General features: G+C 40.9%; 1 pseudogene; it reads right to left on the bottom strand.

Moving 5' to 3' along the window:
* Positions 1 to 8,779: 8,779 nt before the first annotated feature.
* LOC128567806 (pirin-like) lies at positions 8,780 to 9,844 on the bottom strand (annotated as a pseudogene).
* Between the last annotated feature and the right edge of the window lie 1,044 nt (positions 9,845 to 10,888).

The following is a 10,888-nucleotide window of genomic DNA, read 5'->3' as shown; positions in this document are numbered from 1 at the left end:
ATCATTGGGATGGAGTGTTCTATATGTGTCTATCAAGCACAGTTGTTCTAGGGTCTAATTTAAATCTCTTATATCTTTGTTTAATTTCTGTTTAGAGGATCTGTCCAGCTCTGTAAGAGGAGTGTTAAGGTCCCCTGTTATTATGGTATTATCGATCATATTGCTCAGACTGAGTAAGGTCTGTTTCAAGAATCTGGGAGCATTTAAATTGGGTGCATAAATATTTAGAATTGAAACGCCTTCTTGTTGTATTTTTCCCTTGACCAATATAAAGTGACCATCTTTGTCTTTTTTTGACTTTAGTTGCTTTAAATCCACATGAATCTGAAAATAAGATTGCAACTCCTCTTTTCTTCTGAATTCCGTTTGCTGAAAAATTGTCTTCCAACCCTTGACTTAGAGCTTTAATTTGTCTTTTGAAGCCAGGTGTTTTTTTGCAGACAGCAAATAGATGGCTTGTGTTTTTTAATCCAGTTAGCCAATCTATGTCTCTTCAGTGGGGAATTCAAGCCATTAACATTTATTGAGATAATTGATAAGTGTGGTAGTATTCTGTTTATCTTATTTTGTGAGAGTCCATTGCTTAGTTTTATCTTTTGCATCAGGGTGAAGGTTAGGTTCTGTCCTTTAATTTCTGAGTTTTTACTTTGCTGCTGATCCATTGTGATGGTCAGTGTGTAGAACAGGTTGAAGTATTTCCTGTAGAGCTGGTCTTATTGTGACGAATTTCCTCAATGTTTGGATATCCATAAATGATTTGATTTCTCCATCAATATTAAAGCTTTGCTTAGCAGGGTACAAAATTCTGGGCTGGTAATTGTTGTGTTTAAGAAGACTAAAGGTAGATGACCATTGTCTTATTGCTTGGAAAGTTTCATTAGAGAAGTCTGCAGTCACTCTGATGGATTTGCCCCTGTAGGTCAACTGGCGCTTACTCCTGGCAGCTTGCAGAATCTTTTCTTTTGTCTTGACTTTGGACAGTTTCATCACAATGTGTCTTGGAGAAGCTCAGTTAGCGTTGAGGCGACCTGGGGTCCTATATCCCTCTGAAAGCAGTGTGTCAGAATCTTTGGTGATATTTGGGAAATTTTCTGTTATAATATTCTCTAGTATGGCTTCCATTCCTCTGGGGCATTCTTCTTCCCCTTCTGGGATTCCTATAACTCGTATGTTGGAACTCTTCATAAGGTCCCATAATTCTGACAGTGAACGTTCTGCTTTCTCTCTCTTCTTTTCTGCCTCTTTTACTATCTGAGGTATCTCAAGAACTTTGTTTTCTACCTCTGAAATTCTTTCTTATGCATGGTGTAACCTGTTGCTTATACTTTCCATTGCATCTTTAAGTTCCCTAACTGAGTGCTTCAGTTCCTTCAGCTCTGCTATATCCTTTCTATATTCTTCATATCTTTTATCTGTTATTTGATTCTGTTTTTGGATTTCCTTTTGGTTATTTTCCACTTTATTAGCAGTTTCCTTCATTGTTTCCATCATTTCCTTCATTGTTTTCATCATGTGTGTTCTAAATTCTCTTTCTGTCATTCCTAACATTTCTTTGTTGGTGGAATCCTCTGCAGTAGCTACCTCATGGTCCCTTGAAGGGGTTGTTCTGGACTGGTTCTTCTTGTTGCCTGGAGTTTTCTGCTGATTCTTCCTCATGAGTGATTTCTTTTATCTGTTTCCTTGCCCTAATTTTCCTTTCACTTTCTCTTGCTCTTTAAATTCCTGTGCCTGTGGACTAAGGTTTCGATGAGTCCTTTGGTATAGGACCAGAAGGATGAGAAGGTTGAAGAGCAAGAAGGGATGAAAGAAAGAAGGAAAGAATGAAAAGAAAATAGAGCAAGGAGAGGGGGTGGGTAAAAGGAATATTGACAAAAAGAAGAGAGGCACAGAAAGAGGGAGACAGAGCAACATAGGTGTACAGTAGGGTACTTTGACACAACCTTAAAAAACCCCAACCTCTGGGGTGCCCGGTTTGGTGGTTCCCTTGAGGGGAGCAACTCTTTGCTAACCTGATCAGACACAGAACCACACCTCCACCAAGTAGAGGGGGAAGACAAAAATGCTATAAATCAAACCAAAACAAGCAAACAGAAAACTTTATGGGATAAAATTGGGTGAAAAAAAAATAATAGGGGTAGAAACACTAGCAAAAATGAAGTTCTAGTTATTGAAAAAGGCAGCAATGGGAAATTGTATTTATACTAGAAAACTGGAGAAAGAAATGAAAAAATCTGTACGGAAAAGGTTGAAATTAAAAAACAAAACAACAACAACATTAAAATAAAAAACAAACAAACAAAAAAAGCAACCAAAAACAAAGCAGTATATATATCTTGTTGAATATTGTCTGGGCAACAGGTGGTCTTCTGGGGTATGAGATGTTAATTACAATGCTGATAGGACTGGAGGCCTCTGCTGATTTCTCAAAGCCCACAGGGTAGACACCCTAAGTCTCTCTTCAGCCCTCTTAAAAGGCACTTTAAGCTTCTAAACTTGCTAAGCAGAAGCTTTCCCAGGAAAGTGCTTATCTCTGGAATCACTGGTGAAGTGGCTATCTACTTACCCAGTGTGCCAAAATCGGTGTCATGCTGCCCCTGAGGGTTAGGGCTGTAAGGCGACTCAGACCCCGCCTTTAGGCTGCTCAGTCACTAGGTTATTAGGTCCCACCCAATCCTTGCTCTGCAACACCTAGGGCGGACCTTGTTGGGGCAGTTCTCTCACAATGGCTCCCTGCAGCCCACAGCCAAACACTATTAGCTCCGTCAGTCCGGGTCAGCGGCTCAGTCTGGGGTCCAAGACAATGCCCAAAGTTCTCCGCACTCCCGCTCAAGCTCTCCCCAAGGCAGTTCAACTGAGTGCCAAGTCCAAAAACACCAAAACAGTTCACAGGTAAGGCCTTTCCAGTTTGTAGTCTCGCTGCTACTGCACTTACAGCTGCCAGCGGGATTAGACCGATCGAATACATGCGATTACTTGCCAGTTTTCCACTGTTTTTGTCCTCCTCTTGGGGTCCAGATGTCTCTTGCTGACTCCCTGTATCCTGAAAGGGATAATTATAGGCAGATCCCACCAGCCAGAGATGCCTAGAGTCTTATCTCCCCAGACTCATGGTGCCCAGATGCAAGGAAGCTGTTACTCGGCCACCATCTTGCTCTCCACCTCCAGCAATAGCTTTTCTGCCCTCCTCCTTCAGCCATGCTCCATTAGTCACATATAGCTCCCCATATTTCTTCTAAAAAGCAAAACCAATTACCAGCTTATTGTTGCTTTAATTAGAACCCTTCAGGAGCTTTTCATTATCATTAGAATATGGTTTTCACAGCCCTCTCTGAGTTGGCTTCTGTGGAGTTCTAGGGTGCCTTTTTCTCTTGCTTCTTTGCTTATATTGGAAACCCTTCCCTGAGCGCACGTTTGCCTGGCTGATTCCTCTTGATCCTTCAGGTTTGCTATGGGCTGAATTGTGTCCTCCCTCCCCAATTCATATGCTGAAGTTCCAAGCCCCAATACATCAGAATGTGGCTGTATTTGGATATAGGGTCATTTAAGAGGTAATTAAGTTAAAATTAGGTTATTAGGGTAGACTGTAAACCAATATGACTGGTGTCCTCACAAGAAGAGGAAATTATGGCACAATAGCATAGCGGAAAGAGCCTGTGAAGTCAGAAAGCAGAAGAGAAGCCAAGGAGAGAGGCCTCAGCAGAAATAAACACTGTAACACCCTCATCTCAGACTTCTGGCCTCTAGAATTGTGAGAAAATAAATTTCTGTTGTTTAAGCTACTTAGTCTGTGATCCTTTGTTATGGTAACCCTAGAAAACCAATATAAGGCCTAAACTGGGCCGTCACTTCCCTTGGGGCACATCCTCCCCACACCTTCAACATCTGTGTGCCCCTGCTGGATACCCTCTTGGTAGAGTGCCGTGGCATCACAGCTCACAGCAACCTCAAACTCCTGGGTTTAAGTGATTCTCTTGCCTCAGCCCAAGTAGCTAGGACTATAGACACCTGCCACAACACCCAGCTATTTTTTGTTGCAGTTGTCATCATTGTCCACTTGGCCCCAGGGCCAGGTTCAAACTGCCAGCCTTCGTGCATGTGGCTGACTACTTGTCTTAGACTTCATAATTTCCGACATAACCACTATGCTACAGGCACCGAGCCATAATTGTAATTTCTTTATCATAGCTCTTATCATCATTGCCACCACACATTCTTGGTTAATTTTATTAAACCTTTTTGTAGAGATGGGGTATTGCTATGTTGCCCAAGCTGGTCTTAAACTCCTGGCCCAAAAGATCCTCCTGCCTTGGCCTCCTGAAGTTCTGGGATTACAGGCCTAAGACACTGCACTTGTCCTCTTTGGGTTTTTATTTTTGGTTTTTCATTTTGTTTTTGTTTTTGGCTCTAGACTATTACATTACCCCCTATCTAAATTAAGCTTTATTGGTAGGGACTGTGTCTGTTTTGTTCACACTTCATATCCAGTGCCTAGCATAGTGTCTTACACGTTTTGGGCATTTGATAGTTAAACAAATGAATGAACAAATTGGAGATAACTAAAATCCTGTAGGTTAAACTAATGTTAACCCAAAGTCAGCTAGACCTTAGAGGCCCAGAATGTAATTTTGAGGCTTTCCCCACAGACTGAGTGCTAGAGATCAGGTTTAAATGAATATTAACCAGGGTACAGTTCTCAGCACAAGTCACAAAAGCATCCTCTGCGGCTGTTCTGGGTGCCCAACAACCCCAAAGCAAAACAGGGGACAGGAGAGTCATGGCATTGCTGATTGATGCAAACCACTTTATAACTCCACATGGAGGTAAAGATAACTGATTCGGACATGAGAAAAATCAAGTGGTTATGAGTGAAGTCATGTTCAGATTTAGCAACAGCAGTAGCTCCCTTACCCTTTGCAATTGTAATTCTTCACTCACTATGCCTGGGGCCTGGGCTGTTCCCCCTTCTGAGCACCTTATCTGGCCTACAAGCCTATGAGAAGGTGGGGCTGAGAAGGCTGGGCTGTCAGATTTTCCACTGACAATAATGAGATGGAGAAGAGCCTGGAGACAGTGGGTGGAGTCGGAAATTATGAAGTCTAAGACAAGTAGTCAGACTAGATTTTTACCCAACAGGTTCTTGATGACTCAGCCTGTGAACCAGGACATTCATAACCTGTTTGCCATATCCAGGTTACTTTCTGGTTCTATAGTCAGTTGTGGGGAGACAAGACAATTATAATATAGTCTCTTCTTTAAATCAGTAATTAGTGTACACATGATTTGCAAAATACTTTTTATTAAGCACATTAATATCTGAGAATTTTTTTAAAAGGTAAAACATTTCATGGGACTGATAGGAAATTTAATCAGCATAAAAGATTTCTTTGGTTAGCAAGAAAGCTGAACCAGAGACTGAGTCATTGTCAGGAGGTGTTTCTTTTATTCTTCTCGTTGAAGATCCCTGGTCTTGTTTGTTAAAAACCACTTTATTAAAGTTTAGCGTATTCATAGTAGACAAATCAAAACTTCAATAAATGCTTTTAACTTTTTTTTTTGTTTGTTTGAGACAGAGTCTCACTGTGTTACCTGCGGTAGAGTGCTGTATCGTCACAGCTCACAGCAACCTCAAACTTTTGGGCTTAAGCGATTCTCTTGCCTCAGCCTCCTAAGTAGCTGGAACTACAGGCACCTGCCACAACGCCCGGCTATTTTTTTGTTGTAGTTGTCACTGTTGTTTAGCAGGCCCGGGCCATGTTGGAACCTGCCAGCCCAGGTGTATGTGGCCGGCACCCTAACCACTGAGCTATGGGCACCAAGCCTGCTTTTAACTTTTTAAATAACATCATTGCTCTGACTATGACAATATCACATTTACCTTATAGAAATATTTGAAAATATGGAAAGAAAATAATTGTTATTAATAATTCCACTGGTAATTTCACCACCCAGAAATCCCTTTTAAAGTTTCAGAGAGGAAGTTTCTAGCTTTTTTCTATAGGCTACGTTCAAATACAAACATTATGCAATTGTGATTGCCTAGTTCATACTGCCTTTATTATTTTTATTGTGAATATTATTACAAACTCTTCCACAACTTGATATTGAACTGCTGCAAAAGATTTTAAAAATTCATTCATTTATTTATTTGTATTTTTTGTTTTCTTTTTTTGTATAGGATTTTATCATGTGATTTTACTCTATTATGGAAACATGGGCCCACAGTAGAGAGAAATAATTGAGAAAAATGGGGTTGAAGGAGAAAGCAAATTTGTTTATTTCAGTAGATGGGATGATGAGGGTTTTAAAATTTTGAAAGCAAGGCATCTAAGAACCTTTGTAAATGCTGAAAAAATATGTGACTGGATAACATTTCAGGTATTTACCTACATTTTTATTCTTTTCCTACTTCTCCCTTTTCTTACTTTCCCCCATTCAAGCTAGTGGTCAGTCTGTTCTCATTATCTCAAAAGAGGCATGTTAGAAAGCAGAAGTCTACAAGACTTTTTGATTTCTATTTTTAAGAATTAAATTCTAGAATGGGAAGAGAGCAGACAAGACATCTGCCTGAAATCAAAGTGAGACTGGAAAATATTGTCCCACTAAGGGGAAGGGAAGTGATGAATGCACAGAGATCTTTGAGGCCCAGAGCAAAGGAGAGTGATAGCAAAACTCTAAAGAGGAAGTAGCTTTAATCTATGTCCAGGCACAAAGGATCCTTGGTTCATCAGTTGTCCTAAGAGTGATAATAGTCTCCACTGACTTCATATGCTGCACAGGCTCAGGGGGCAGACCATGTGACCAAATGCTGCAGGGCCCTTGGCCCACTGCGGGAACTCAGTCTGTATACCCTCAGGGCTCACTAACAGTGAAAGAATTACCGAGACTGGCATTTTGTAATCTCGTCTCCTTCTAGGAGTAGTTTTAAGACTGCTCATCACCAAGTATGGGTCTAAAAGCTTCTTTCTCAATTTCCTCTGTATAATTTATGGACATTCTGCACAGACTGACCGTAAACATGAGTTCTCAGTGTTTTATTCTCATAGCTGTTAGAACCAGTTACATGGTCAAGTTGATCAGATCTTGGTTGAAAGGTGGGTGGTCTCACAGTCTTAAGTGAACAGGGGGAAGCACAAATGCACAGATTCATTATTTGACTCATACTTGGGGTTCTGTGGACCATGTGGAAGAAAGGACTAAGAGGAAGGCAAGGAGAGTGCTTACCTGGAACGCGCTGCTTCACATAGGTTTGAGTTACTATCCTCAAAGAGCAGAGTTAGTAGAAAACTGATGTTCTTTCACAGCAGAAAAGAGAAGTGAGGTTTTTTGGGGGATTTCCAGTTGGGAATTTTCAAGTCTAAACAACTGCAAGGCAGTGATGCTCAGATGCATGAGGACAATTCTGGGAATCTCTTTGCGATGAAGGGAGTTGGGACAGAAGGATGTGTTATAATTGGAAAACTCACACATGTGTTTGGAAGGACACAGATAACTACCTTAAAAATTATATGTGCTATTTAAAATATGTGAAATCTTCACAAACCTCTTCATTTTGCTGTTTCAATTTCAAAATAAAAGGAAACATATTGAAAGTTGAAAAAAAATATGTGAAATCTTTTAAAGTCTTATCTAACAGGTATGCAAGTAAATAAAGTTTGAGAAACTGCTTTAGGATGGAAAAGAAGGTGCAAGAAAGTATAAGGCAAGTCTAACACCAGTGTTGGCTAAATAGGGATAATAACTAAACAGCTAAATAGCTAAATAGCAGTTTATTCAGCACACAGAGACATGGGGCAAGAAGGGAATTTAGACCACATATCCAGCGCAGAGGTCAGCAAACTACAGCCCGATAGTCAGAGTTAGCCTTGCCATCTCTCTCTTTCTTTTTTAATAGCCCTTGAGCTAAGAATCGGTTTTACATTTTTAAGTAATTGGGGGAGAAAATCAAAGAAGCATAGTATTTCATGACATGTGGAAACTGGGAACAATTCAAATCTTAGGCTCATACATAAAGTTTTGTTGGCACACAGCCACGCTTATTTGTTTATATATTACCAGTTGCTGCTTTTATGCTACAGTGAAGGGGTAGTTGCAGCAGACAGTGTAAGGCCTGCAAATCTTAAAATATTTATCACGAATTTTACAGAGAAAAATTGCTGACCCTTGATCTAGCCCACTATTCAGGCAAAGAAATTGAAGCCCTGAAAATGCAATGGATTTGTTCAAGATCAGCTGGCTAAACAGTAGAGGGTTCTTAATCTTATTAATAAAATCATCCTTTTATTTTATGTATTTTTAGTGATCATTACTATGTCAGCAGTTTTCCTCTTTTTCTGGACCTTTTCTAGCTCCAAAGATCTTTTCTTTTTTCTTTTTTTTTTTTGTAGAGACAGAGTCTCACTGTACCGCCCACGGGTAGAGTGCCGTGGCGTCACACGGCTCACAGCAACCTCCAACTCCTGGGCTTAAGCAATTCTCTTGCCTCAGCCTTCGGAGTAGCTGGGACTACAGGCGCCGGCCACAACGCCCGGCTAAAAGATCTTTTCTTATAGAAATTTCTAGAGCGTATCCATAAATAGGTTTGACAAAGACAGACTATGTTTCCCCCTGCTTCTAATGCCCTTTTAAAGGATATTAAGCATTGACCTCCTCTTTCTGATAACTAAGGTCTCTTGTGAACTGCATGAAATGTCTTCATAAATTATCTTCTAATTTGTTAGCAAACCATCCATCACTTTTTAAGAACTTTTTTTTTTTTTTAGAGAAGCAACGATTACTTTTATTTGCAGGTGCCAAGAAATTTTCATCTTACGTGCATTGTTACATAAACCAGGTTACCACTTTAGCGTGTAATTCTTTAGAAGCACCGGCTAAGTTAGCTTTAGAAACTAAAGGCCTTGAATAGTTGCATGCTACAAATGGCCAAATTCTAGGAAGCATGGAGACCTGCTCTTGTGGTCTTCACTAGTTTCTGATCTTTGATTTCCAGGTTTTGGCCTTTCCGAAGCCATTTTTTCCGTTTCTGAAGTCTAGGATGGCCTGAGATACTTCCTCGCTGGTATTCATTACGAATGGACCGTGCTGAACAATCGGTTACTTCAATGGCTCCCCAGCAATTAATACAAAGTGGCTTCTTTTCTGATCTTTGTTCTCCACTTGAACTTTGTCACCTTCCCCAAGCACGCCCATATGATGTGGTTCTATTTTTACTTGCTCGTCATTGGGCCCAACGTACACGTTTCCAGAGATCGTGTAAATAAAACTCGTCCAGCCTCTGGGAATAGACTGAGTATGTTTCGCACCCTCGTCCAATTTAAAATCCAGATACAGAGTTGGCGTGCTGGTATAAACTTTGGACTTTATCCCCAGTGCTTCTCCAGAGATGACTGCTATGGTTATGTAACCGATGGTTACGGTTAGTAGGCTTTGGAATTTCTTTGCTTTTTAGCTCTTGGTACTGAGGCTCCACCATCTTTTCTGAATCCCTCAGGTTAACCCATAATTGTAGGCCATGGGCGGGCTTCTCTGAGCAAGGCATCTCAGCATGCAGGATGCCCCGGCCTGTGGTCATCCACTGTAGATCTCCTGGGTCCATTTTACCTACGTGTCCACAGAAGTCCTCATGAACCGCGCTGCCCCCATCCAGGAGGTAAGATACTGTTTCAAAACCTCGATGTGGGTGATCAGGAAATCCACCTGGTTTACCTCCTTTAAATTCATCAAAAAGCAAAAATGGATCTAGATTTTTTAACTCGGGTCTTTCAATGCTTCTGCGGACTCTGGCTCCAATCCCTTCAGATTGTTCCTGGCTGAGCGCTGTGAGAGTAACCTTCTTGTAGGACCCCATGTCAAAGTCAACGATGAGATGGTTTAAATGCTCAGACGTTAGTTCCGGCGTTAGGAGCCTCCGCGGCGCCTGGCGGGGCAAGCCGGAGTCGCACCTTTTAAGAACTTCATATGCAATAAGATATACTGCCACCAAGTGGCCAATGGCATCTTTGTTATGCTTGCCCTGTTGGGCAATCACTGAACTATAGGATCGTAGGATTGAGGGGTTGCAGGGAAGCGTACATCCCAACTATTAACAAGAAATCATTGCTTCAGGAGATTAGAATGCTGTCAAAAGTTACAAATAGAAACAGATATTTTTTTCAAAGATAGCATGTACACTTAGTCACTTTTAAAGCCAGATATAAAGAAATGTAAACTCACAAATACAATTTGGTACTACCTCTAAGGCTCCAATTCCTTGATAAAACTAACCCTGTGTTTAGACTATGTCACAGCTTTCTAACTCTTTCTGTTATTTTCAGTTAAGTACCCCTCTGAGGTGTTTTAAAATAACCTGTAGACATCAAAAGCCCTTGATACTTGCTGTTACTTATCTTGTTATTAAAAGAGAAGTGGGGGGCTTGTCTGGTGGCTCAGGCCTGTAATCCTAGAACTCTGGGAGGCCGAATTAGGTGGATTGCTTGAGCTCAGGAGTCTGAGACCAGCCTGAACCAGGGTGAGACTCCCGTCTCTAAAACTAGCCTGGCATTGTGATGGGTGCCTGTAGTCCCAGCTACTTGGGAGGCTGAGGCAAGAGGATCACTGGAGCCCAAGAGTTTGAGGTTGTGAGCTATGATGCCATGGCACTCTATCCAGGGTGACAAAGTGAGACTGTCTCCAAAAAAATAATTAATTAATAAAAGAGAAGTGGTGGTGTTGGTAACTCTGATTGTAACTTATCAGGACACAGCCTATCACCTTTACAGATTTTTCCTTATTTCATGTATCTATTTCCTTATCTCATGTATTCATATCTTTTGCCCATTTTTATATTGCGTTCTTGGTCTTTGTTTCCTTTGATTTCTAAAAATAATTTATATATTAGGTATGTTGCTCATTA

This window comes from Nycticebus coucang, chromosome 16 (genome assembly GCF_027406575.1).
Source record: "Nycticebus coucang isolate mNycCou1 chromosome 16, mNycCou1.pri, whole genome shotgun sequence".
Lineage (NCBI taxonomy): Eukaryota > Metazoa > Chordata > Mammalia > Primates > Lorisidae > Nycticebus > Nycticebus coucang.
The sequence above is the reverse complement of the archived record's forward strand: the minus strand, read 5'-3'. Positions and strand labels throughout refer to the sequence as shown.